We start from the raw sequence: 25,425 nt of genomic DNA on the forward strand, positions 1-25,425 counted from the left end.
ATAAGTAACAGAAATAGTTACACAGTGGAAACAGAGGAGCACTGCAAGTTATTATGGAAGTCTGAAAAAGGAAAATGTTTATTTCTTTTCAGAAAAATGATCATACAGCATAATGCAAATGCAAGGGACTAAGATTTCAGTAGCAAAGTGCTTCAGATGCAACTAGGATAAGAATCTGAGATCTTCATGAATAGACATTTGTCTATTATTCAAATATAATATACGTGCATGAAAACAAAAATACTTTTTACTTCCTATATTAATGGTCAGTATAGATTTCATGTAATAAAACATTCACAGTGGACATTCATTAAAGAAAGATGATTTGGGGAAGAAATCATATTCAGGGCATATGCAATGTATCAGACACTTTGATTTAAAATAGCTAGTGTTCCCCAAAGAAAAAAAATTGTGGTGCATGCCTTTTTTTTTTCCCACTCTAAATGAGTGTCCCCATTCTGTCATGTTTTTCTTGTAGAATTCTGCTGAATTCACAATATCAGACATTGAATACCAGTGAAATGAATTTATTACTGTGAAAATTCAAGAAAAGAATAACAGAAAGGAGGGTAAGTGAAAGGAAAGAAGAAAACTTAAGTTCACTATAGCAGTAGACTGAGAAAATTTGCCTTCCTGCAAATTATGACTTTACTTTTACTCATGACATCGATTGATAATTGCGTGCCCCTGCTAATTTCAATATAAGAAGAAATGCATTTAAATTGCATGCTTGTCTTTCATCAACAGCATGAATTTGCAAAGCCCAGTGAAAAGATGGACACCTACCTCATAACCATCTGCCAAAAACACGCAAGACTGATTTCTTATGTTCAGCTTCTAAACCAAGATTTAGGAGTCTAGGTATGCAACCTTAATTCTCAAGGTATAGAAATCAAGCAGTTCTCACCATCTTCAGTTGCTGTCACTTTCAAAAATGATGGTTATCACTTTATGTATTAAAGTGCAATAGCACATACTCAGGTACTCAAAAAATCTAAACCAGTGGTTCTCACACTGAATGTGGTCATCCCTCCCATCTTTCAGGAATTGAGCTACCCCAATTCAGCTGACAGAGAGAGAGAGAGAGAATTTTCATAGCGGTTGGAAAAAAAAATAAGCAATAGGAGTGTCTGAGTTCCTTACATATCCTTAGCCAGAAGTATTTAAATAACAAAACTAGGTTAACATTTATGTTCAGCTCCATCTTCACCTCTTACACAATAAGAAAAAAAACCTTCAGAACACACTTTTTCCACCTTGCAAGCACCATTCATAAGACTCACTAGTGTTAAAGATGCATGAAGACAACACTGGATGATGTTTGTGGTTTCTTTGTTTCCACAGTTACCTCGTTTTTTTGATGAGCAATAAAAACATGTAAAAAGACAGTGACTGTCAAAGAATGAAGTTCATCTGTGATATGTTTTCCTGTCGCGAGTTAGCAACACAACACAGGGTTCTTGTGCAAGGAAGATTTCTTAATTGCTGTATAACCCTTATTTTCCCAAGCAAGCCTTTTATATTCTAACACGTATAGTCAGTAGATTTCCACTAACAATCCATTGGCTAGAAAGCAAGTAAGTTCCATAACAAGTCTTCATAAACAGCACAAAGCTTATCTTATGCCTAACTACAAAACATCCCTGATTATTCTATCCATTTCTCTTTCCCAGTGCCGTATTATCAGCAAATCCACATTCAACAAGGTTGAGCCGACCTTTCTATCTCCCACACTTTCCTTCTAAGGGCAATAATAGAATCACAGAATTGTTAAGGTTAGAAATGATCTCCAAGATCATACAGTCCAGCTTCCCACCTACCACCAAAAGGGTAAGGTGATCAGCCCTTCTGATCACCTCCCTGATTCTTCTGGTAGTGCTGTTCCTGATATAAGCCAGGATGCTGTTGGCTTTCTTGGCCACCAAGCACTTTAAACAACTGACGGTTATTTAAACCATCAGCTGGGAATACATCTCTTTTCATGTTCAACTTCCACTTCCTCCTGTGTTAAGCTACAATGCACTTAGAAAAGGAACATGAATCCTGCATATCTTATGCACTGTAGGATATGTGGCATTCCTCAGTTCTGCCGTTTCCTAGAACTGTTCCTAGTTTGAGACCTGTGGTCATTTTGTGAACTGATATAATTCCCGTAACTCATTCTGCTACCAGAGAAAGGTTTTTCTTCTGCATTGCCTGGTTTTCTCCCCCATCATGTCTGATCTACTGCTGCTGCAAGCACACTGCCTCCCAGCTTGAATGTGAGGAGTTAGAGCCTTCAGCAAAAATGGCTTCATGAACATTCTGTTCTTGTGCCCATTGGGTTGTGTCATTTTCTAATTTACTGCAAATTCAGAGGTAAGAGATCACTGACATAGAAAACAGACAAGCAGTTGAGCCTTACTGATGGTCACCAACTTGGTAGAATGAGGAAGCAGCTGCTCCTCCTTCAAGACCCAGGTAGCCTTCCTCCACTAGTAAGGCTGACCATTCTACTCTGCTCAAGTATTGGAGCACTCACAGATGACAGTTCAAAATCTTTGTAAAAGACCTATGTAAGGCTGTGTGAGGAATAATGCAGAAAACAAACCAAAACCCACACCCCAAAAGCTTTTGCATGTGCTTTAAGAACAGCAAGAAGGTGAGCCACAGAAAGTTCACGTGGTCACTTAATCCTGTGGATTGCTCCATAGAAGGTGCTCTGTTTGGAATCTCACAGAGCTTGTGTGCAGCTACTAAGCTTTTGGCTGGCCCTAAAAATGGGCAGCCACTGAGCTCTGCTTTTGTGGAAATAGCTTAAATGTGGTGTCAGAGTGCTTCAGAAAACTGTAAATGCGAGAACCTGTTTTGTAATCAATCCCGCTGGGTATCCATTCAGCTGCCTTTGTAGCTCTACAGTACTGAGCAACAGAATCAGTTTCTATGGTTTATGCCCCTGTATTCCTGCAGTAGCTTGCACCCTTAGAATTCTCAGCGCTGCAAATCCTACACTGCTAGGATGTATTTTACAGCATTTTATGTTTAAGTTTTATTACAGTTGCAGTGTGTGATACAAAAAAAAAAAAAAAAAAGACACAACTATGATGGATAGTGCATGAAAAAATAGAGCAGTATTTTTGCAAACTAAGAAAAAAAATGCTGTAGAGAGAATTATTTAGATGCAAGAGATAAGACTTCTACTATAATTTTTCAGAATATAATGTGACAGCAGAGACCAAAATCCTAATTCAGAGATAGTGTTCCATTCCAGTGGAACCTGCACTAATTAACTGATTAACTTAGTATGAATTATTCAGCATAAATTACATAAACACTGCAGAGGGTCCTATACTGTGCTATTTCATACTCTGTGCTCAGGAAACAGCACCATGTTAGCGTGAAATTCCAACACTACAACTTCTGTTATTTTAATTTCAGTTGCTTGCAAACAGTGCTGGAAAGTTTACTTTCTGGTTTCCATACATCTAATTACAAACTGTATCACAGAATCAGACTGAAAGGAATTAGAAGCACTCCTTTATCACTGTTATCACAGGGTGGCAACAGCTACAAATCCAAGCCACTTCATAATATTTTTTAACAGAAACAGAAGTTACATGCACCAATTCATAGTAAAATATTCTGCCTATCCGCAAATTGATCAAAATGGATGTTAACTGCACAAAAGTGTAAAGATTATTAAATTACTGAATATTATTGTGCTTCTCTGCTTATTGAGACTCACAGGTTAATCCACCAAGACAAAAGTGTCCTATGAACAGAGTTCTTTTTAAAAAAACGTCATTCTAAAAATCATGGTGGTTACTTTTCTGAACTAGCCTGCAGTTAGCCCTGTGTTTCTGTTGTTAATAAAGTTATGGAAACATCCTTCTGTGGTGGTACACAGTCTATTTGATTCAATCAATAGCCCTCCACATGGTTCTTGTTTGTCACCCTCAGTACTAGAGGAAACTGCAATTTTGTGCTCCATTTGAAAAATAGATAATGGCCTGACTACATGCTGACATTCTGGATGAAGCTCCTATTCCACACCTAGGCAAAAATGCAATTCTTGGAAATTTTGGCCAGTAAAGTTCTGAGTAAGATGTAAATACTAAACCTAAGAAGGCATACCATGACAAAAAATGAAACAGCAGTATTTGAAAACAGATGGCAACAAAAGAATTGCTGAACACTGTTCATGTTATTTTTAGATTAATTTAAGCATATTGAGTTTGGCTGTATATTCATGCAGTTGCTAAATGAAGGGAGGTTTGGTGGTAAGGTTTATATCTATGCACCCTTAAGATTATCATGTTTAAAAGAAAAGTATGAGTTATACTTTTTATGAATTAATGATTTTGCTCAGCAACATTCCAGATTTATTTGTAAAGGCCACAATACTTGTTCATAAATATACAGCTTGAAATTAACCCCCAAGTAAATAAATAAAAAGACAACATAGAAAACACAGCCATGGTACCCCATGTTAGCCTTCATTTGTCATAGAAATGACACTTAGTGAGCATTTATTTATGTATATATTATTTATGTATATATTGCTGCTTGCTATGGCAAAGATATGTCAGCCAAAAAGCCATTTAGCTGTATGTAGCAAAGCTAGCAATTACAGAGCCTACATTTGTGCTGGACTTCCATAGTACGAGTAGCGCTGCATTAATGACTTCTGAATGGGAAAATATTCACATCCTAATGAAAAGAGAACAGATACAGCACCTCTTTTTGTGCCTGCAAACAGAGACATCTCTTATTTATATTGTTTATTTAGGGAAGAGAATGTCATACCATCTTTCACTGATGTTTACAATATAGAAGAGTTCTGATAATAGCTGAATTCCAAGAACTTTTTTTTTCTCCTACCATTAGGCAACTATGAAAGCTTAAGAAGTTCTTATCCTCACAGTAAAAATACTATGTTGTGAACCAGTAATTACTAAACATCAAATCTTAAAGGATGTACAGTCTAACATATTAACAAGTTGAGGCAGCAGTAGAAAAGAAGGCAGGACAATGAATATAGTGATTAAGCTCTTAACTACCTTGAAATTGTCTGTAGTGAAAATTAGAAACTACCAATCCAAGAACACCCACTACATTGTTCCACAGCACTCAATTAAATCTAATGTCCCTCTCTTTGAAGGGTTCCAGCTCCAGGGATACCGAGGTTGTCTCTGTCTAAACAAACAGGCATAGATTGTGCTTGTTTAGGAACAGTTGAGTCACAACCTGAATCACTGATTGATCACCTGGAGACAAGATCCAGTTAGCCCTGGGAGCACAGGTGAAGGCAATTCATCTAAGTGACTGGAAGGGGTGGAGCCTGGGTCCACCTCCCTTGGACCTCATTTAAAGGCCGACTGCCAGTGGGGAAGGATCTGTCATTGGAGGTCCCTCCTCTGGGGAGTTTCTACTGTAAGCCTAGATTCTTGGAAATGGGGGGAGGGGAGGGGAGGTAAAAGAAAAGATAAACAAAACTACATCACCAAAACAAGGGCTGTGACATACTAAGCAATAATGTGAAGTGAGTGGGGACATGTAAGATAAACATTATTAGAGCTGTGGGAGCTTTTTGTCTGTAGCTGAATTGGTTTGGGTGATAAAAAGCAGTGAGAAGCAGAGAAAGGAAAGATATTTAAAAAGGAAGAGTACAAACTGTACTCTTTAGCCCAAGGAAGCTTGGTAGCATTCAGGTCCACCAACTCAACTTTCATTAAACAAAGATGTAATGCTCAGATGCATGAATCTTCTTTACTGTTGGGTTTATAAACAACTGAAAACATGGGATCATCTTCAATTAACTTAACTAGGAAGATAAAAATCTTAGAACAGAATGGATATAATTGAATGTCAGATGTGCAGAATACTAACAACACTCTTACTGTTATTTTTTTCATTGGATCAGTCTGTATATATCTAAAGAAATAACAAACATTCAGTTAACATGTTTTTATGTCAGTATATTTTCTTACAAAGAAGGAGAACTGTACTTTTGCATGGACGCTGCTGAAATGTCAATTAGTTCTAATGATGATTAAGGTGTTGTTCATCTCAACATGCTTTAAAAATTATTTACAGTATTTACTGTTGAATATCCTTTTACTCTATTGAAACTTAACTGTAGAGTTTGGTGAAACTGTTCCTGTAACTCAGTTGCTTCTTCTCTTGTCTAAGACAAGGATTTTAAATGTTTTCAGACTTTGAAGTCATTAATTCAATGGCTGAAGTTTTTAACCTTTTCATATTATTATGTGAAAGAAACATGAAACTCCTGTTGAATTATACTTAGTGAAAATGCCAACTGAAAAGTCCCTGAAAAAAATCTATTTTCTTTTTCTAATAAGTAAGCTATAGAAGCTTCAACATAAAGGTAACAAAAAAATAGGAAATAAACTAAAAGAAAAAAGTATTGTATTTTTCAAATACAATAGGATGCAAACCATACAGACATGAAAGCCAAGATGAGAAAGGTGAAGGGCTGGTTGTTTGTTTTAAGTTGCATATGTTATGTTTAAGTTTCCTAAAGCTCCCTAACTAAAATGCTGTCCAATTGCATTATGTGGAAAGACATGACAGCTTTTAAAAATTAAACTGTCACCATGTCTCTGTACAGTTTCTCCCTGTATGATTAAATTTTTTATATTCTATACTCACTGTTTGGGGAAAAAGAAAAAAAAAAACCTGTTTATAGCAGCTGTAACAGCTTTCATTTCAATATTTAGCCATGCAGTTTTTTTTCAGGTCTCTAAGTATTTTAGAAGTTATTTTACATTAAAATGCATGCTGTTTATTTATGAATTAAACTAAGCAGAGTTTTGACGATTTGGGGAAAAAGTAAAAGGTTTTACATGCATATAAGGAAAAACAAAATTTCAAATGGATATAATGAAAAATCAGCAACTTCAATCTTCACTGTGCAAATTAAAGCTTCTGCTGTTAATGGGGAAAAAGTAATAAAAGAAAATGTCAGAGCATTGAGAAGTATTGAAGCAAAACAGAACATAAAGTAAAAGGTCAGATTTACAACACCCTGGTCTTTGGCAGAACTCTGAGCCACATGAATTATTCCCACTGTTTGACACATCGCCAGGTCACTGTAGATGTCCTTGGATTTTTTTTTTTTTTCATGAAAATGTGTATGACAGTGGGATGTGACAAAGTTCTAACTCCTAACCTGGGAAATATAGTTCAGGTGCTCCTTCCACCTTCAGCTGCAACGGGGGAAATCCTTCTATACACTTACTGTACAGCGAACAGATGGAAATTATGGATGGATACATCTCTCCAAACAGATTCAAGGAGACAGCAGACTTATTTATCACCTGGCACTATGAACAACAGTACATTACTGTATTGTTTCTTTTCCAACTTCACAGAAAGATAAAAAATACCTGTTTCCATAACTACAGCAACTCAAGGAATAAAAAGCACATTCTCAGTCTCCTATGCTTATGATGCAACCTAAATAGACATACATGTTTTGAAGAGGTTTAACAGCAAGATACTATGGAGAGTTGAAGGATTGGGCCTGTTCAGTGAAAATTTGAGAGTAACCCAACAAATACTCAAAAACTTGAGTAGATCTGATGCTATGCTCTTCAAATAAGTCACCTTTTACGGTACCTGACTTATCTCAAAAGGTATGCCATAATTACTATGTTCTTTCCATGCTTCGGGCACCAGTTATTTTCCACTGAAAATGGTGGAAGGGGAACCTCACGGAGTGAAAATGGCCTTCCTTAATGATGACCCAAAGTACATTTGAAAGGAATAAATGCGCAAGAGAAGCTGGAAAGCAAAAGAGTGAGGAAGATGAAGAAGGTAAGGAAATACCATTCAATAAGTTTCAAGGGTCTAGGCAATTGTTTGTTTTTTCAAACTACACACCCTATTAGTCTTAGCTCTTGGTTATAAAATAAAACTTTGAAATTGTCTTAGTATCTAGTAGCTATTGCTTTAGGCAAAGTAGTGCATAGCAGCCTACAAGTGAAATATATCGTAAGGAGAGAAATATATTTTTTAAAATTTGCAATCCTCTTTAGAGCAAGCAGAAGTGGTATCATCAGCTGCTATTATGAGGAAGGATATATTCCAAGTGCACAGATGTGTATCATGGAAACAAATTAGGACAAACAATTTTTTTCTTCTTCTCATACGAAAAACTAAGAAGACGGAATTATGCACTGATTTTAATAATAAAAATATTGACTGACATTTTTCACTTGACAGTGGAATTTCCTCCTAGCTTTTATTTTAGCCTGTGATTTTTAGAAAGCATTAACCCACTGATAACTCTTGTCTGACAGATAACTCTTCCAACAGAAGAGCACCACTCCTATCACAAACAGAAAGGCTGTTCATCTGTTCATCCTTTCCAGCAAGATGACTAGCCCAAAATGATGATTCCTCACTAAAAGCTACTGTTATTAGTATGCATTAGCGTTTTCCTTTTTCCTTCCAGGAAAAAGCATTCTGACCAATCATTCACCTCTTTCTCATCTGCCAATAGCTGATCACTCAATATATCAGCGACCTCAAAAGCAATAGAAATACAAAGACTCTAGTTCATTAAAAAACAAACAAACAAACAAAAAGAAAAAAACAAGATTGCTGCCTTTACTCTAACTGGACTCTTATCCCTGGGGCTCAGAGAGTGATTTGCTTAATATCAAAGCAGACAGCATATATCAGGGACAGTGAAGCTCACAGGTGCCAATACTCTTTATGTGAAATCTATGTTTTACTGTTGAACAATGTTTGAAAAGGGGATCAAACTGATCAAATGTTATTTGTCTGATGCAAATCAGAGCATAATGGTGAAGGGGGAAGTAAACAGCAGGAACAGAAGTGAGGGGAGAAGTTCAATGCAAATACATGCCAATCAAAAACTTCCACATTTGCTTATAACTAGAAGGGCAATTATTATTTCATTAGTATTTATGGATTTTTTAATCAATATTGTGAGAAGTTGTTTTTATAAAAATGTTAGAAATTAAAAAAGAATATATCTTTGATAAGATTGATATGTTACACCTTTGAGCATTTTGCTTTTTACAGATCAAATCCCACTTCATGTAGTATGTAAGCCATTGAAAATTCTACTTTTTGCTGAATTCTGGGCAAAAGGGAGATTTCTTTTCTTTGATCTTCGTTTTCTGACCATCCTCTGGGAATGACTCCTCAAGTGCTTAACCTGTTTTCTTTGAACTTCTCAAATTTGAATCATGTCAGCCATTCTTGTACTGTTAGCTATGATAAACAGATTTGCATTCAGGAGACAGCTTTTTATTCAGAAGTAGAAGGAAACCTCCTGTTCTCTCCCAGGTTTGGGAATAACTAGTGAATGAATGCATTTTCTATGAACAGTTACCTGTGGTTTGACTACAAAGCAAAACTATAGTCTCTCACTTTACTATTACAAATACTAGAATTATAGCTTACTTTAAGGAAACAACCTTACTTCTTACTAAAGTGTTGACCAGTATAAAAACAGATATTCTTCTTAGCTGGCCTACCCTTCTTAGCTGTTCAGATTCCAAACTTCCAAAACAGAATCAGCAGTTGACTGGATTGTTTCCTTAGTATGTATTTCTATCCAATTCAACAGAACTTGTGATTTTATAATCCTTTATAAACCCCAAGAACAGAGCTACAAATATTAAAGAGAGGATAACCTCTCTTTTTCTTTTTCCAATCCCTTAATTATAAAACATTTTGTTTAACCTTTTCAATGGTACTAGGTTTTTTGGCAAGTAATCAAAGATTAATGGTTAATTATGGAAACATATCCTGTTCTATTAAATATTTTGAAACTACATATTTTCTGTATGCTTATTACTTAGTGGCCATTGCCTTGGTATAAACCCTTGGTTTAGGATATCATTACAACTTGAAACAGAAAAATTTCACACTTCTGCCATTGCAGTCCATTACTGTGCTGCTTTCTCATAACAACAGAGGTAAGAGATCTTGCGAAGATATTGTAGTTATCCTCATTGGAGAGTAGGATGGACCTGTTTGTTTTGGTAAAAATCGGGAAAACTTACTTAATACTTTTTTTTTAATATTCCTTCAGTATTTCTTTTTCATGTAGTTCTTTCCTAAATAAAATACAGATTAAAGCAGCTGCTGCTGACAAAAGCAGTTTTCCCAGTAATCACAGAATTGGAAGGATTGGAAGGGATCCCTAGAGACCTTTGAGTCCAACCCCCCTGCAAAGCAGGCCCCCTACAGCAGGCTACGCAAGTAGGTGTCCAGGCGGGTCTTGAATATCTCCAGAGAAGAAGAATCCACAACCTCCCCAGATGAAGTGCTAGATATTGCTTCTCTAAATAGCATGCTTATGAGAACATAGGCTCAGTTTGCATGCAGTTTGATCATTTCTGCTTATAGCCTCTGAGAATTTTGGGATCTTGCTGAAGGCACTGTAGCATGAACTCTTGTAACGAAAACTCACTATACACTGTGAAAGAATGTCCCAATGATGTCTCTATATGTTCTTTTTAGTCATTTGATGGCAGTACTTGCAAAGCACTATTTTTTTTTTCTGCCATGTGAAAAAAATTATCCTCAACCCAAGCTTCATTGTTCTTACTAGAAAAAGCAATCTTGTTTTGCTTCATTAAGATGAGTTTTAACCCACCAAATCCCCCCTTTCCACCAAAAATAAAGTTTGTGACTGGTACATTAAGGTCCAAAAGTACTTCTCACTGCTAAATTTGTAAGATATGAATAACTTCTTGAGAGGCTGCAACTTTTAGTATTGTGCCATTCATGCTCTCATGGCTCCTACAGATCTAGAACAAAGCTGCATCCTGTCTTCCATTTACCTGGGGGCCTCCTTCCCATCCCTGTTCACCCCAGCTGCCGAAGGCTATCGTAGCCTTGAGCAAAGTGGCAGTATGTGCAAATAACAGAAATCTGTCTCTCAGTAAATCTCTTCTGTACTTCAAGTAGCCCAGGCTGTCCTAGCGGCTCCCTTCCCAGAGCCAAAAATATGATTGTGAACCATATTTTCATGTAGTAAAGGGATGCTTCCTTGCTGGAGAACTGCTTAATTATAGGTTTTTGCCATTTTTTCAAGAGTATTTGTTTTCTACCTTTTTCTGCAAATCATGTCAGAAATTTTCAGTAAACAGTGAACAAAACAGTGTTATATTGAAGTTCATTCCTCTCCACTCACAACGTAAAGCACATGAGCACACACACAAAAGAATAATAAGCATATATATGTATCTAACTGTTTCTATGTAAATTTTAGTAACTTTTTAAACTAGAAAAATGTTATTCATAAAAATATTTATGCACTGTAATTTGATGAATATCATTGTTTTAGAATTTGGCAAATATAAGAAATATTTCAAGAATATCTTGTTTGGACTGAAATTATATAAGTTGATGAAGTCCAAGTTTATTTGTTTTCTGTTAGTCTCAGCAAGAAGTGTGAAATCAATGGAGCTCTTCCTAGTCACAGACTTCCTGATTCCTCAGACATTAAAGAAAAATCTATAAATTCACTTACACTGTGATAAAAAAATGCAAAACATTCTGTTATAAGATTATGAGGAATTGAACAAGAACTAACTGGAAATGTCAACATATAGTATTTTACAAACAAGCACACAGATCTTTAAAAATTCACCCTAACAAAAATGAAGCTTAAAATAGTCTGAAACACACTGGTAAAGCTGCTGCTGAGTTATAATGTTAATCTTTTTTTTCACCACAGGGTGCTTTTTAAATAAAGAAGCAGCTTGGCAGTACAATTCATCTACAGCATTTTAACCCAGCTAATTGTATGATTTCTTATTTCACCACAGAAGTTTGAGAACTGAAATTTGTGATACTTTCTCAACTTAAAAACTTTCTCAACATTTTCACTTGATGTACAAGTAACAGGGCAAGTAAAAAAATAAAATACAGGAAACAAGAAAATAAACAGCTGCAAACAACTAATGTGCTGATGAACCATGTCTCTCCTTCCTTTCCTCATATAGATGCTGAAAGCCTGCAAAATGTGAAAATCATTCCTGTTTCTGTGATAAATCTGGCACCTGAGAACACCTGCAGTACCTCATGGAAAGCTTCCTCATCATCGGGTATTTTACAAGTGTTATACAATACGCACTTTTAAGTTCCATTTTAATTTTCACCTGATTTTTTTTTTTTCCTTTAGGCCAAGAACATCTTAACTGTGCTGTAGATTTATGGATTCAGAAGCTGGAGGCCTGGACAGTTCAAAATAAGGCAAGAGGAATGAGAGAGGTCTGGGAGAACGGAATCACGTACAGGTCACACTACAAATGTTTCTTTGGTCTTCTGTCAGAGGATGTGGCCCGCATCCATTTTATAATAGTGCCTTCAGTAATACCAAGTATATTAGGCTAGAATTCTAGGAGCCAAGCCAGCTTGCCAAGAAACTTGAAAGCCTAGGAATTATATCAAGCTATGGATACAAATCTCTAGGCAAATATTAGAATGACTGAAAATAAAACACATAAAGGCACATTGTGCCTTTCTTCAGGAGCCAGATAGTAAGAGGAAGATGTAAAAAGGCATCCACTACCAAATGCCAATACAAGCAGCTCCCAGCAACACCTTTTTGAATAAAGCCAGCACATCACTTCCACCAAAATGTATGTAGGATGCTTGGAAAGTAATACCTTCTGTTGATTTCCATGGAAACTACAACAAAGAGCACAATAACACTATTTCATAGAGCAAGTTCCCAGCCACAGAACACTACTTTTCTAACATAGTCACCACCATTAGCTCTGCATTTTTACCTGCAATGAACAAAAGCCTGTATGCCACACTTGTAAAAATCTGCACCCAGGGATGTGACCCACTCTCCCTGTCACCACTACTGCATCACCCACTGCCTCACTGTGCTCACAGTCACTGTTTGGTCTCCATAAACTTTCAGCAAACATCAGTGGATGTCAATGGGTACCATTTTTTTCACATGGAGGAATTCAGTGACCCACATTTTCTTCATACACACTTCCATATCAGCTATTATTTTGTCAGACTGCTCCTCTGCTTCCATTGGTCATACAGCAACAACATGTAACGCAGTGTTGGTAGGGAGGTTCAGCCTCTACTCCCATACCACCAACATCTGTCTCTGATGTAATGGGCCAACACTGTAAAATAGGAGGCATCCATTTCAGAACAGCCCTCATATTTATTTTTCCAAAATGGTGATATCCTATCTTAAAGGTTAATTGTGTTAGTTTGGCTTAGTATTACTGACAGTTTGATTTTCATATATATTTTTATATATATGTAAATATGTGTGTGTGTGTGTTTAAAATTGTTTTTGAACATTATTGGTTTATTTTCAAATACCTAAATTAAAGTAGAAATAAATACAAGTATCTTTTCATGAAATAATTACATTAAAGTTGCTATTAAAATACCAAATAGACTAAAATTTAGACTGAGTTAAAGCAAGCTTCTGTTTTGCAATCTGGAAACAGAGTCTTATCAGTTAAATTTTAAAATTTTGGGTTAGGCTTAGCTGGTGCATAGTATAAACCTTCAGATTGCATTTCTCCTATTTTCTTCCTTTTCTCTCTGGAAAACACTTGCTTCCCATCTGTACATTTTCTTGTATATCTCAGTTAATTTCAGTGATCTACATATGCCATGCTTATGCATTAATAACATCAGCACATTACATAGATCTTTAACATTCAGTATTTTGGTTTAGTAACGTGACAGGATGGTCAGGCTTCAGCCAGTTATTAAAAGAGAAAGGTGTCTTCCTCTGAGGTGTCCCTAAGGAGTATCACAATGAACAGGAACAAAGTTATCAGGATAACCCCTTTTTCTTCCATCCTCTTTCCACAGAGAAAGAAAAGTTCTATTTAGAGCCTGATTTTCTTCTGCTATAGAACTTTCATTAAGAGATTGGGTGCTTTCATTCACTTTGTTCTTGAGGCTGTTTGATTTATCTAGATTCTATGATGTCTTTATGGGACCAAGATAACAAGAATATCTATCACTTTTGAGTGTAACCATAAAAACCCTAACTACTTATTTTCCCCCAGGACTTTATGGGAAAAAAAAAAAAAAAAAAAAAAAAAAAAAGGACTAGCTTAATTAAAGCTCTGTCATATTCTCATGGAAAGATAATATAATTCATTCTCATTCAATGTTATTTCTAAGGCAAGGAAAATGAGAATTTGGAGAACTGGAATTTATGAAAATGTGCTGCTTCTAAAGTTAGCAATAAACTCCAAAAATAAACCAAAACTGCACAGGTGCTTAGAAGTTCTAAGGAGCAGTACTTAAAGAAGGCAATTTAGGGACGGTCTCATTATCTTTGCAAATTAGCTGTCAGCCTTTACTACAAGCTGCATAAAGTAATTTTCTTGGCACAATCACTATTGAATTAAAGTCCATCTGCATCTTAAAAAGAAATGAAAATACGTAAGTCATTCTCAGCATGCATAAATCAATACACATTTACTATGTGCTCACTCATATTACATTTTTGGAAGAGGCTATTTGGAACTGATGGAATCACCTGCTATTAGGATTCAAAAATAAATGTCAAGCTGGATTTTCTTTAGCAAAGTTGAATTTATCCTTTGCTTCTGCTTTTAGCAGTGCCAAATGACCTGGAGGTTTCATACAACTTAAACTATTGTGTGATTTAAATAATGTTCTCTACATTTCTCAGTTAAATCTATCTGCAGATTTTTGAAGACTCTTCTAAGATCAGTTTGTGCATTCATTCAGGCTTCCTACAAAATGTAGCATGCTAAAAAAGGTGAAGCAAACTTCAACAGGCTATTAAAGATAAATCAAAGGTTTTAAACTGATGTGAACTATAGAATATTTTGTATAATTGCTAAGAATATTTCAGCGAACCACTCTAGACACTTCACAATATAGTAAAAATTTGATGTGAGAAATACTACAGACATACTGAGACCACTTTTGGAGGCAGTAATTCATGTCCAATATAATAGAAGTTACAAGAGTCCTCAGAGACTTCTAGATGCTTGGTCAAGTGACAAGTATGCTTCTCTTCTGACACTATATTACGCACCTTCGTTGATAGAAAATCATAAATAATCTTAATGTAGGTCCTTCTGTATTAGACTTGTAAAATGTCCAGAGCTGAAGCTCATTGATGTAATTACTTCTCATAACACAAGTATCACAGAATTAACACTCACATCAAGCTAATCAAAAACAAAATCAGCCAAAATTTACTTACTTGTAAGCAATTTGGTGAAAAAACAAAGCTTGAAAAATAGGTTCTCTGATGTACAACTGAAATGCGTAGAATATTTACTATATCTGAGGCTCTTTTTTTCTGTTAGAATTTCCAATTATTAAATTTCTACAACTTTTCAAAATTATGTGAAAAATGCTAAAATATATTTCAATAATTGTTAAAAATTTCTGCTCAACACTTATAGAAACAATACACATGGGATGACAACTGGAGTTGTGAAGACTTCAGTAGGCCTCTAGTCCAACTTATTGCTCAAAATATCCTTTAAGAATAGCATTAATTGGCACATTACAGTATATCTTCATGTAAGAATAATAGCAGTGATGAAAACTCATTCACTTTATTGCATGAAGTTTATAACTGCAGATCTATACTAATCATAGCAATAGTTTTACTAACGCAAATGATAACACTCATTTTGAGCCACTGCTCTGAAGAAAGAAGAATCCTGGACACTTAATACAGCTGTGTATACTTATCACTACTGCATCAAAGAAAGAAAATCAGAGCAGCCAAAACTGAATACAATGCATGTTTATGTGTGACTTTGATAAATATGTGGGAAGGTCATGAGGTTCAAAGGATCTTTAATAGACAAAAATCAAGCTTCATGGGGTACTACAACATTGCTGCGATTGAACTGCACTTCATTCCCATTGCTAAGCTGTGATTCTGAGGTAATATTCAGTGCTCCTCTCCAAACAAAATTCCAATATGTAAGAATAAATATTTTAACTTTACATTTTGAAAAGCTGTGTGCATATTACTAAAGAAAACCTTTGAATACACATTTTATTAACTCTGCTCCTTGAATACGTGCAAAAAACATATTCTCTTGATTTATTTGAGCTATGGTCTTGTGTTTACAATAAGAATATTTTCTTTACATGTAAAATTCTTGTTTATTTAATCTGTATATTGAACTAATGTTATATACATGAACATTTCAAACAGAAACTATATTCAAGCCAGAAGCTACTTCGTGTAACATTTTTCACTGTTCGTGTATTGTACACTACCTTGAAGTAATTATCTGATCACTAGCTTACTCCTTCTGGTCACTTACCAGAGCTGGACACTTATCAGAAGAAACAATACAAACATGAAATTCCCAACATCAAGCATTTAATAAAAAAAAGTGAAATTGATTTGCTATTCCCTTTTACAACGCTTAAGACAAATATATATATTATATATATATAATGATGTATAGTATATATATTATATTATATATTGTATATATAATATTTAAACCATATTTATATATTATAATATATAATATTATAAAATATAATCTCATAAAATAATACAATATAATATATATAATGTTTAAATATTATATATTATATATACAATATATATTATAATATATAATAATATATAATATAATATACTATATATAATATAGTATATTTAAACATTATATATATATTATTTTATAATAATTTTAACATGTTATAATAACATGTTACATATTTTATAATATATATATTGTATATATTGTATATTATATATGTATATTATATATATTATATAATATATATAGTATATATTATATATAATATTTAAATATATATATTATAATATAATATTGTATTTTATGAAATTATATTTTATAATATTTTGGACTTAGGACCATATTTTGTCCATTCTCCCTCCTCCCACTTAGGAACCTTCACAGTCTTCAAAAGAACACAGAAGGTAGTGTTAAGCTGCATGCCTGGAAAATGCAAGGGTGCATCTAGGCTTCCCAGTTCCCCTGTGGCAGATGTCTATCTGGTCAATGGAGCAGCCAATTAGGTACCTACATTTCTCACAGGATGGCCTTTCACAACAGCAGCAATAAAAGTGGGTTTACCTTTTCTAACACTGCCTTCCATCCACCTGCTTATGCTCCTGGTGAATGCCCTTCAGAAAGGAAAGATCTTTCGTGAAGCACATCAGAGATGGCATCGGTGGAAAGGGAAGGGTGATAGAGGTCATCTTCCTGGACTTCTGCAAAGCCTTTGACATGGTCCTTCATCACATCCTTCTCTATAAATTAGACGGGTATGGACTTGAAGGATGGACTATCCAGTGGATTAAGAATTGGCTAGTTGGTTGCAGCCAAAGGGTTGTGCTCAATGGTTCTGTGTCAGGGTGGAGACCGGTCACAAGTGGTGTCCCTCAGGGGTCAGTCTTGTGACCGGTGCTCTTCAGCATCTTCATCAATGACACAGATGATGGCATCGAGTGCACCCTCAGCAAGTTTGCAGATGACACCAAGCTGACCGGTGCAGTTGGTGCATTGGAGGGAAGGGAAGCCATCCAGAGGGACCTGGACAGGCTGGAAAAGTGGGCTCATGAAAACCTAATGAGGTTCAACAAGGCCAAATGCAAGGTGCTGCCCTTGGGTCAGGGCAATCCCAGACATTTGTACAAACTGGAAGAAGAACACCTTGAGAGCAGCCCTGCAGAGAAGGACTTGGGGTCCTGGTAGATGAGAAGCTGGACAGGGGCCAGCAGTGTGCACTTGCAGCCTGGAAGGCCAACTGTGTTCTGGGCTGCATTAAAAGAGAAGAGGCCAGCAGGGAGAGGGAGGTGATTGTCCTCCTCTACTCAGCTCTTGTGAGACTCCATCTGGAGTACTGCAACCAGGCCTGGGCCCTCAGCACAAGAAAGACACAGAGCTGGAGGAAAAGAGGAGAGACTTTACAAGGGTGGAGTGGTTTTAAACTGATGAGACAGAGGAGGTTTAGGTTAGATATTAGGAGGAAGTTTTTCACACAGAGTGTGGTGTCACACTGGAATGGGTTGCCCAAGGAGGTTGTGGATGCCCCAACCATGGAGGCATTCAAGGCCAGGGTGGATGTGGCTCTAGGCAGCCTGGTCTAGTGGTTGGTGACCCTGCATATAGCAGGGGGGTTGAAACTAGATGATCATTATGGTCCTTTTTAACCCAGGCCATTCAATGATTCTATTATTCACACATCCTCTGTGGTCCAACTGAACTTGTCCTACATTCAGCCAGGAAGCCTTGAGCCTGTGAAACCATTTTGCCTTCTGGGATGAAGCCCTGATGGAGGGTGTTTATGGCACCCAACTAGTCCAGCTGAGGGTTGCCCTCAGTTCCATCAAAAAGTCTCTTGATTTTCTGGAGAAAAAGAAGATAAGCTCAATGATATCCTCATATGTTGAGAGTGATGACACACAGAAAAGCGTTATAATCTCAAGTAGAGAAATATATATGGTTTATCCAACTCCATTTTTATATAAATGCTGCTTTTAATCTAACCTGATAAAAAAAATTATGATCTTTCTGTTGGATTGGGTAGCAAGGCTGATAGCCTTTTAATGGAAATTACCTTTTTTCTTCCTCTCTATTCTCTGAGTGGGGCTTTATGTTCCTGCTTTTAATTTTTTTTCAAATCATACTACAAGCTTTAGCTGCCCTCATCTCAACAAAGATTTCATTTTCACAAAAATTGAAACAGCAAGAGATTCACTAGCACTCCACACCTGCTTCCCAGATTATCCAGGAAGAGTGTATCTCCTTTACACAGGAACTCCACAAGCACCCATGGAGAGGCTGTTATAATTACTGTCAGTGATGTAAGTAGGAGAGCTCTGTATAACTGCTGGAAGAGCTTACTCCTAGGTGCAAATGCTACCCACTCTGATAAAGGGCCAGCAGACAAGCCAAGAGAGCATCTGTTGGAGCAACACAGGTGGCTTACAGTTTAATACAAATGGCAGGAATGCCATCAGAATGGTATCAAGCATTTTTCTAATGTCACTGTGACGTCACTGTGCCAGAGTCACAAAAGTGTTCCTCTTCATTTGTTTCACACAGAGGAACATCTACCACATTTTGGCTTTATGGCTTCCATGATACTGCTTTGTGGAACACACTGCATCTGAAATAGCGTTGTCTTCTTGACTTTTTTCTATGGGTGTCTAAGTTAGGGCTGCCTCATTATGGTGTTGGAGAATGTTTTGTACTGTAAAGAGTGCCAGAAGTCGGGATACACTGTTCTGAGCACATTAGCATGGAAGAAAAATATGCTTGGAAACTTAGCACCATAAGAAGAAAACTGTTAAATAGATCACTCTTGTTCTGAAAGAAATAGCTCTGTAACAGATTGGGTGAAAACAGATGCAATTTTAACAGTGATATACATAAAAAAAAAATCCCAAGTTTTCCTATGATACACTATAGGAAGAACCCGCAGTCTGAACTCAAAGAAAATATACTGGTTTTTGTTAGAAAAGACCAGTGAAATCTGCAACATCAGCAATACGGCAAGATAGATCTTGCTACAGTGCCTTTGGCAATGCTTTGAAAGACTATTTTAGTGTAGAGCTAGATTACAGCATTTTTTGTGCATGAGTATAATGGTGCAATTTAAATCTTTCTCTTTAATTGCAGGCAAACTTGATTTTATGCCTGCATAGCTTTTGTTTTCTACATTGGAAGACAGGTCCATTCCCTGAAGGAAGAGGTGATTATACATATAAGCCATTACAAGAGGAAAACTGAAAACTAAAAATAATAATAATAATAATAATAATAAAAGAAAAGAAAGATCCATCTGAAACATAAGGCAGAAGAGAAGCTAATGCCCCTGTTGTCCAAGAATGACTCTCTGGAGAGATGATCCTCAACAATCATAATTTTCAAAAATATTCCATCATGAATAAAGCACTAAATAATAAAAGAATTGTATCTGCTTGTATTGTTATGGGATAATTCCAGCTCCAAAATATTAAGAGATTTAAAGCTCCATGTTAAACAAAGAATTGAACAAGATATTTATTATGATAACAAAATAATGTCCACAGCTTGGATAACAAGTAGAGAAATTTAACAGCACTCCTAAGGAAAAAAAAAAAAAAAAAATCAGCACACAAAGTAAAGAAAAGCTGAAGGATATTACTAAACACAATCAGTCTTCTAAGTTTGCAATGAATCCACAGCTGAGGCAAAAGAAAATTAAGAAAATTCAACCAAGAAAAGATTTTAACTTACAATACTGAAAAGATAGTCCTGCAACTTTTAAGGAATTATCACAGACCTGTATTCCGGTGAAAGCTGCAAATCCATACTAGTATTACTAGGATAGCTAATTGCATTTTATTACCAGAAAAGTGTAGCTTTCTGCTGACCACTTTCCTTCAGACTTTCAAAGCACAGCATATCCATGAGTCAGATGATCAGAACAGTATTGAACATGTAACCTATTGATAAACTCAAGCTGAAAAGTCAGCCATTGCTGAAGTGCTTACCAGATCAAATTCCTCTCACTTAACAGCTATTTTGTGGCTTTTATTTCCACTCTTCTCTTGCATTTCTCTGCTGTTTTCCCTTATAATGCTGATAATAATAATAAAATAAAAAAGGTGATATCTAAGAGACTGAAAGGAAGATGTGACAGAAAAAAACAGAGTTGCTTATAACAGACAAATAAGGCAGGTATAAATGAAAAAAAATATGACTAGGTTTAGTTTACAATTGAAAGGAAGCTAGAAAAAGGGCCAGGGAATGATTACTAATAGCAAGAACATAAAGGAACAGCTGAAATTGAATAAATGAACCATCCTTATGGCTTGAATAATTGCAGGATTTGCTATCACTTTAAATATCACAGCTAATTGCAATTTCACTGCAATTAAATTGAAGTTAATTTTTTGGATTAGTAAACTAAAAAACCTCAATGAATGTCCTTACTGTATATCCCTGAATGCATACGTATGGAATAAGGAATACTTTTGACATGATTAACAGAAAACCACTATATGATGAAAAATCACTTTTTCATTCTTTATCTACTACCTATACAGAATATCTCAAAGTTGAAAGGATAGACAAAGATCCTCAAGTCTAATTGTTCTTCTGCACAATATTAACCAATATAAACATTCAAAATGATTTGAGAATTTCTGCTCTCTAATCTCCTATTCTTTTAGTATGATCCAAAGTACATGTATCACTGAGGCATTTGGTTTTGTGTCCTTCATTCAAGTAATTCACTAGATGACACTCTTGTATAATAGTAAGCTTCCAAGGCATGCAGGATATCAGACTGGATCCGTAAAATGAGAACACATTTTAATGAAAATAATTAAAAGACACTGCTTTATTTTCTTAGGAATTGGTTTGTAGAGAACAATTCTCACTTTTAAACTAATACTAAACTAAGGTTTAAAAAGACTCAGTACAACTAGCGCTAGGAAGAGATTTTGTCTCACTTCAGAGTCCTGTAGCTGTACATTCATCTGAAGCTGAGCCATCATGCTCAAGGCAAGGTAAGAAACACATGAATTTTACTTATTTTCTCTGATTAAGTTATTGCAAGTATTGCTCATTGTAAATTCCAGGTATAGTGACAGTTTCTGCAAGAGCAAATTACTATTTTTGTACATGGCTCGAAGTAAAAAGCAATGAAAAATTTACAAAATGCAAGTAACTGCTTTCAGCCACAGACATTTCTCTCATCTAATTAAATTGGGAGACTGAAATAATGAATCCTGTTGTTGTTTTTTTTTTTTTGTCTCAGAGTATACCTGAGAGTTTGTGAGTCAAAGAATTTCTCCAGTAATATATAAGAACTTCTTCCATACTAATGGAGATCACCTTGAGTTCAGAACGATCACTAAATAATTTAACAGTTTCAGATTTATTTCTCCAGCTACTTTGCCAGTCCCCTGCACATTTAGAGACTTGATTCCACCTCATGTGACGGTTGCAAAAGGATACATTCAGCATGCTTCATTTCTCTGTGAGAAGAAAGTCTGCAAAAACGGAAACACTGAGTGCTTGTTGTGCCATATTAAAAGTAAAAGACTTATACAATATAGTGTCCCTCTAAATTTGTGGCACATGGGTAACTTGCAAAAAAAATGCTTCAGTTAAGTAATCTGCTGTACCAGACCTGGTCCATCATGATGGTGTTGGTGGGCTAATGTAGAATTCAGAGTACTGTGAAAATTGGGTTATTGTTCTCAGCAAAGGACATCAGCAAGCAGCGCTGTCACATATATGTATAGATAATCCATAGATAATCCTCTTAATCTTAGAGTTTAAGAGTTAAATGCGTTTGACCCTATAAAGAAATGCATTAAAAAAGCCCATTTCTGCAGAGGCAAACATGGTAATCAGAGATTAGACCCTTGCTTTCTTTGTACAGTGTTTATATTTGTAAGATTTATGTAGGCATAATTTTTTTTATAAGTATTATAATGCTTTCTAAGAATTACATGCCATTTTGTTTTCAGAGCGAATGAAGTATTTCAGAATGGTATTTTATTTAAGATTGTTTCCATGAAGATTTCAGTTCTGTTTTACACCGGAAAAGGTTTGTAAGAAGCATGACTATTCTGGCAAGCTAAAATGCTATTTTAGAGACAAAAATGTATGTTAGACAATCTATTCAGTTTTCAAACAGAAAAAAATGTGCTTGGGATGTACTTGGAAGTTGTATCTCCACTATAGTTTGTTATTATATGTAGGTATACAACAGATACAAAGAGAACATTAATGGATACACCAATTTCTCAGTTACACATCACTATTTTTCAACAGTCACCACCATTAACTATGCATTTTTGCCAGCAATGAACAAGAGTCTCCATGCTGTGCTTGTCAAAATCTGTACCAGCAAAGGTGACCCACTGTCACCACTGTTGAAACAGCACCCACTGCCTCACTGTGCTCATATCCATTTTCAGTCTCTATAAACATTCATCAAGCAGCAATGAACGTCAGTGTGTGCCATTTTTTTCTGCATGGAGGAATTCAATGGCCCACATTTTCTTTGTATGCATTTCCATGTCAGGCACCATTCTATCAGACTGCCCCTCAGCTGCCATCTGCCACAAGACAACAAAATATAATAGAATATTTTTGGGAAGGTTCAACCTCTACTACCATACCACCAACATTGATCTCTGACGTTGTGGACCAACATAATAAAATAGGATGCATTACCTTCTGAGCAGCCCTTGTAGTTTTGTCAGTCAATAGGAAAAAAAAAAAGATTTTATATTTAGTTAGTTTTCTGGCAGGAGTTATCTTTTGTATGTTTAAGATGGAATTTAAAAAAAAAAAAAGAATTTTGCATTGGTTTGGTAGCAATAACAGATGGTTGTCTGCTTACTTTTTTTTTTTTTAGAAGTATACAGATCTTACACACTTGGAAAGAAACTCTCATGTATTTTACAAATTCAAAGAGGCACATGGGTATTTGTGTGCTTAGGAAGTGGTAGATGCTGGATGTAACCTAACAGGCATAGTTGCCTGAAGAAACGCCTAAGTGCTGAAATACTTTTTCATGGCTGTAAGACGGAGAACAAACCATGCAGCTTCTTGGACTTGCTTCTTACCCAGAAAAATAACAGAACACATACATTATTTTCTAGTCTAAGCAAGTACAGAATAGGTAGTAGTTGACACATAGGTAATATAACATTATTCTGTTCAAGTATTTATGAGAAAGAGACCATTCTGTATTCAACTCACATCCTACAGTTATCAGAAATTAAAAGCAATAACAATAACAAAACATTGTGTTCTTTCTGAATCGTTTGTGTAGTCAGTTGTTTCTCCTACATTTTATTATGGGGCAGACAACAAAATAGATAGTACTGTTAAAAAGTTAGATGGAAAGAGGACTCAGGAGGTCATCTTGTCTAAACTCTAGTTCAGAGGAGAGCTAATTTTAAAATTTGTTTATGTTTATGGCCTTCCTCAGTCTAGGTTCTGGAGATCTCCAAGGATGGAGATCTTACACCACTGCCAGGCAAATTGTTTCTATGCTTTCAGTGAATAATTTCTTCCTTAAGTACTCTATCTTCCTTTGCCACAACCTGGGACCTTTTTATCTAGATTTTCCATTGTGTGTCTCTAAGAACAGCCTGACCCAGTCTCACTCTCTTTTTCTTTTTTTTTTTTTTTTTTTTTTAAAATAGCTTTCCTAATGTCAGGTATTTCGAGATAGCAATTAGTCCAATTAGCCTCATCTTCTCCAGCTAAAGAAGCCTAATCCTCCTAGTACATCCTCACAAACCAGGTGCTCCATTGCCAAACCAAATTCTAGTGGTACTTTGTCAGGCTTTCTCTTTTGCCCTGAAGGCCCCAAAACAAGATACAAGCCAGACTCAGAGGAGCTCAATAGAAAGGAATAATTACTTCCCTCAATCTGTTGGCTAGACTCTTAAGAATGCGTTTATTAGTCTTTTCTTTTGTTCCAAGAATGCATTATTGACTGATAAAATGTTAAGATTCAAAATCCTCAAACCTAGTCTTTTATGTCTTTTTCCTAAGAGCAAGAACATACAATTGTTAATGTCCTTTCCATGCTTCACTGAGGAAAATCTTGGATAAACTAGCAAGTAACATTCTTTTTTTAGAATTTGTTAGAAATACATTTTCCTAAGAGTCAGCACTCAAAGACTGCAGCTGAATTTTGGGATGGGTGATTATTAATTTGCATGATGAAGCCCTAAATTTACAATCACTCAGTTCTGAGATGTGTGTGAAATATATTTCAGCTCCCTCTTTCTTGCCTTGCAGTGTTTCCTTCTGTATCAATACTGAAGTATAGCAGTGAAGAATAGGTGTTCCATTTTAGATTCTTAATACTGACAGTGAATTCTATATTGCCCCCAGAGAATAGCCAAACATCATGAATGCATGATGTATCTGTTCACTCAAGAAAAATATCCACGAGTATAAGAGGCAAATGTGTGAAATGAAAAACGTGTGTCCTAGGTAGAGGTGGATAATATGCTGGGCTCTCATCTTTTGAACAAGTACACAATAAATAAGTTTCCCAAGTTAATTCTAAAATTATTTCCTAGACCTCCACAGAGATTCATGTTTTTTTCTCTCTCTCTCTCTCTCATTTCATTTCTTTTTCCTTCTCCTATCAGACCAATCACATGAGCTCTATTCCTTTTGTAGCTATTTCTCCTCATATCAGTCTTCCATGGAATTCACACTTAGACATAGTTGAGTCTTACTTGGAGACCAGAATATATTTGTTCCTGTATGTTTCCCTGCCGATAAAGGAGATTCCTGACTAAATTTTGAAACAGACTATATTCAACTTATATAATATCATTCTAAATCTTTCCCATTAACTGCTAGCCCACTGCAGCTAGCTGTAAATTCTATACTTCAAAATAACTGTGCTTTT

General features: G+C 35.7%; 1 long non-coding RNA gene across 1 annotated transcript in view; it reads right to left on the reverse strand.

Annotated features, from left to right (window-relative positions):
* LOC121113207 overlaps nt 1–25,425 on the reverse strand; it is a 67,814-nt gene that overhangs the window by 14,246 nt on the left and 28,143 nt on the right. The window lies entirely within an intron of this gene.

The sequence above is a fragment of the Gallus gallus genome, chromosome 4, assembly GCF_016699485.2.
Source record: "Gallus gallus isolate bGalGal1 chromosome 4, bGalGal1.mat.broiler.GRCg7b, whole genome shotgun sequence".
Classification (NCBI taxonomy): domain Eukaryota; kingdom Metazoa; phylum Chordata; class Aves; order Galliformes; family Phasianidae; genus Gallus; species Gallus gallus.